At 28.2% G+C, this 4,621-nt stretch overlaps 1 pseudogene; it reads left to right on the top strand.

Annotated features, from left to right (window-relative positions):
• The first annotated feature begins 2,691 nt into the window (after window positions 1–2,691).
• On the top strand, window positions 2,692–4,320 carry LOC106754506 (annotated as a pseudogene).
• The last annotated feature ends 301 nt before the right edge of the window (window positions 4,321–4,621 follow it).

The raw sequence follows: 4,621 nt of genomic DNA, 5'->3' as shown, positions 1-4,621 counted from the left end.
ACAAAGCACTATTTTAACAATAGCATAATTCTTTATATATTTTTTCCTAAACAATTCTACAAGTAATTTTGAGTATTAGCTTTAATTTATGTATTTAAATAAATCTAAACTCATATAATTCATCAATCAAGGTCGATATAGAACATACAATCGACCTAAATTAAAGAGCTTGCCACAAGGATCAATCATACGGTCTTGATTCTTCAATCAAACGAGAAGAAAGGAAGAACTATCTTAGAGTGAAGTCATAAAACTCTAAAAAAGTGATTTCTAAAAGGACACTATATTTTAAAATAACAAAACTCGATCATAACAAAATTATTTATATTAAAATCTTTTAATAATAAAATAATCAGTCTCACTATTTTTAAATCACTGTTATTTTTAAAATATTATTTTTTAGGTCCTTACACCTTTAAATCATTAAAATAATACTAAAAAAAATACTTAATTGAATCAATTTTTCAAAAATTAAAACTTAATTGAAAAAAAAAGATCTATTTAAAAATTTTAACTAAATTGAAACTAAATTACTGATTTAACATTACAAATATAAGTAGTTTACTGGTGACTTAATGATAATAAAATTAAAGTTTAAAAGTGGACTATAGCATAGATTGCTAATTCCTTTTACAAATTTTTGTTTTGAAAGTTTGAATCCCTCTCTTTTCACTTATAATTTGGTATTTTTTTTTAACTTATTTTTTTAACTAGTGAAAAAATCTTAAAAATATTTTAAAACTTCACATAAGTAAGAAAACATATGATCTACTTTTTTTGTTCTTATTCTATTCTTTACGTCTGAATTACGTTTTATATCGTTTGAAAGGAATCCGAAAATGAAAGAAGAAACCAAAATATTAAAATTTAAGTAGCAATATGAAATGAAACTAAAGTTTAGACTTTATTTTAAAAAAAAAAAGGTTTAAATTTTTTTTGGTCCCTAAGTTAAATTCTGATGTTCAGTTTAGTCTCCGCTTTTAAAAATGTCAATCTTTAGTCCCTATGATATGAAAAATGTATCAAATCAGTCTTATTCGTTAATAAATCACAAGTTTTTTATTAAGTGATTTGTGATTTGATACATTTTTCATATCATAAGGAATAAAGGTTGACATTTTTAAAAGTGAGGACTAAACTGAAAATTAGAACTTAACTGGAAAAAAAAAAAGGTTTAAAAAAAAAAGTAAATGTTTGCCTTTATTTAAAGGAAAAGTAAGGAAAAGCAACTTGACGAAGACTTCATTGGAAAGTGAGTCTACGCACAGCACACAGTAAGTCTTTGGGGGTTAAAAACAGCAAAGTGAAGTGATTGAGCTAAATTATGCTACATAAAAGTTTAACATTAAATATTAGAATAAGGAAATACTTTAGTTGCTATTTAGGTAAACTTTGTGATATCGAATCTCAAATCTTAAACTATCGACTTTTAATACGAATAACAATTCTTAAACTTATCATTGGATAAAAAATTTCGTAATTTTAAAGATATTTAAATATATTAAACTGAAATTAATCTTATTTCAAATTATTTTATTTTTTATATACTTCACTTGCATAAACTAATTTAATTTTAGAATTTTTTATTCAAATAAAATATGTTTTTATTAAATGTGAATAATTATTTTTTAAATAAAAATTAATATTAATAATTTTCTAGTTGTTCTTGATTGATCTATTTTTGTCTTAAAATTTATTAAGGTTTTTTCAATTGATATTTGAAAAAAAAAAACTTCATTAACATCAAGTGGTTGATCACAATTATTTAGATTAACAACTGTTAAGGTTATCGTTACGAAATTTAATAAGAGGTTTTTACTAACTTTTTTTTTTAATGTCGGCCGAAAAATTCTGCAGACGAACATTAGTAAAAAGAATCCTAGTTAATATTCACTCAGAGACTAATATTTGTGTTAATAATAAAAAAATAGTCCCTATAAATATCAACAAAATGTGATTATCAATTAAAAAAACCGAATTCACACACACACACACACATATATATATATATATATATATATATATATATATATATATATATATATATATATATATATATATATATATATATATNATATATATATATATATATATATATATATATATATATATATATATATATATATATATATATATATATATATATATATATAATATATAAAATAGTCTCCTATACATTATCTGAGAAAATTCTAACTAATGAGTTGAAAGTCTAGATGAACACCTCCAAGTATGATTTAAAATTTTCACATTAAATAGAAATAAAAAAAATTACGTGACATATATATTTTAAAAATTAGAATATTTGTCAAATATAGAAAATTAACACGCAATAGAAATTTACATTTTATTTAAAAGATGTATTTAAAGAAATAAATAATTTTTCCTTTCATTATAAGGTAATTAAAATAAGGAAAGAGAAATTTATGAGACTTCACGTAGAAGTGAGTCTACGCACCTCACAGAGTAAGTCTTTGAGATAATATATAACAATATAAAGCAACCTTTTATTAAGACAACTTTCTATAATAGGAACAAGTCTATGCAGCCAAATTTCTTCACATAAACTGTTCGAGTTGAATTTGGTTGGGTAAAATTTTAGTATTAAAAATTAGAATGAGATAATATATCTTTTTTTTTTCGGTTTCACACACCAAAGTCGGAGAGCAAATCTTAAAACTTAATCAAGGAATGGATTTCACTGGATGTAAAATAAAGGGAGAGTTTCCAAAATGGTTGCTGGAAAACAACACAAAAATGACAAATCTTGTTCTTAAAAATTGTTCCTTCACTCAATTCCAGGTGCCATCTCATCCCCATCTCCACCTTGCAGAAATGATTGTATCCAACAATGCTATATCAGGTCAAATCTCGAGGCACAATATCAGTTCATTTTTTCCAAATTTGGAAATTTTAGATGTCTGAAAATGCAATCAGTGGTTCAATTCCTCGTGTTGGCCTAATGAAGTTACTGCAAACACTGGATCTCTCAAATAATCAATTGTCAGGAGAAATTCCCCATGAGCTAATCAACATTAGCTCATTACAAACATTGGATCTTTCTGATAATCAGTTAACAAAGGTCATATTTGGAGTTGGTCACAAGCACACAGGAAGCATGAGTTCATTGGATATAAGCAATAATCAATTGGTGGGGAAAATTCCAAGCCTCATTAAAAATATGTCAGGATTGGAGCGTCTTAGTATGTCCAATAATCATTTTGAAGGATCTATTCCGCTGGAATTGGCAGAACTTAAAAATCTAATTCTTCTAGATCTCTCCCAAAATAATCTGACTGGTGAAATTCCACCCTTTTTATGTTCTTCAGTTAGGAGTATCCATTTGATCAACAATCATTTAAGTGGACTCTCCAAAAGAACGTTCCGTGGAGGCTCTTCACTGGAGTTGCTAGAACTTAGCCACAATGAATTAAGCCATAGCATTCAAGACATGGTGGAAGACCTTAGTTTTATAGATTTGAAGATTCTTCTTGTGGAGGGTAATCACTTCAATGGGGATATACCAAGTCAGTTATGCAAGTTGAAAGGTTTAACCATACTAGACCTTTCTCACAACAATTTAACTGGTGTGATACCCAAATGCTTGGGTAGAATGCCTTTCTACAATAAATACCCTGAGGACCTACGTAGATTGTTTTATGGCATCATTCCTCTTGAGCCCAATTCTAGATTTGACAAACAGTTACCAAATGTGGAAGAGAGTGCAAATTTCACTACAAAGGGGAGAACTGACACTTACATGGGGAGTATCCTTGCTTACATGTATGCAATTGACTTATCCCACAATAAACTTAAGGGCAATATCCCATCTGAACTTGGAAACTTGAAAACAATTCAATCATTGGATTTGTCGAATAATGATTTGACGGGGAAAATTCCAACTACATTCTCCAGGTTGCACCAACAGAGAGTTTGGATGTTTCATTTAATAAGTTGAGTGGCCAAATTCCTTCACAATTGAGTGAATTAACCTTTGTTTCTTTATTCAATGTATCATACAATAACTTGTCTGGTACAATTGAGAGAAAAGGACAATTTCTGACATTTGAAGAAAGCTGCTTAAGGGGAAATCCATTACTCTGTGGACCTCCACTAGCAACAATTTGCAATCCTGCACCTGTTATTTTCCCAAGTGACTCCGACAGTGGAAACAATGGTAATTGGGTGGACAAGTTCGTTTTTTGTGTGACCTTTGCCGTGTCATACGCATCGTTTTTGTTGGTAACTGTAGCGGCTTTGTACCTTAATCCTTACTGGAGGCAATTATCCTTTTACTATGCAGATCTTGGAAGTGTGTAACATATTACCTGTATGTCTAAAACATCACTATCTTGTGTGTTTGCTCTAAGTGTGATATAATAGTTAATTAATTATGTATACGTTGTATGAAAATCGTATGTACTTTCTCTTTATAAGTGGTCACTAGAATACACTCTAACTTGTTAAGTTAGAAGGGGGATTGAGTCAAATTGAACTTGGAGTACACAATGTGGCTTAACCAGCAGAGTATCAGAACATGGAATGAGCCCATGTCCTTGGGTTATCATTTTGATCGTGAAGTCAGCAAATTAATCTTACTGAGCATAAGAAAAATAGTTTT

The sequence above is a fragment of the Vigna radiata genome, unplaced genomic scaffold (genome assembly GCF_000741045.1).
Source record: "Vigna radiata var. radiata cultivar VC1973A unplaced genomic scaffold, Vradiata_ver6 scaffold_251, whole genome shotgun sequence".
Taxonomy (NCBI): domain Eukaryota; kingdom Viridiplantae; phylum Streptophyta; class Magnoliopsida; order Fabales; family Fabaceae; genus Vigna; species Vigna radiata.
This window is presented reverse-complemented; position numbering and strand designations above follow the sequence as displayed.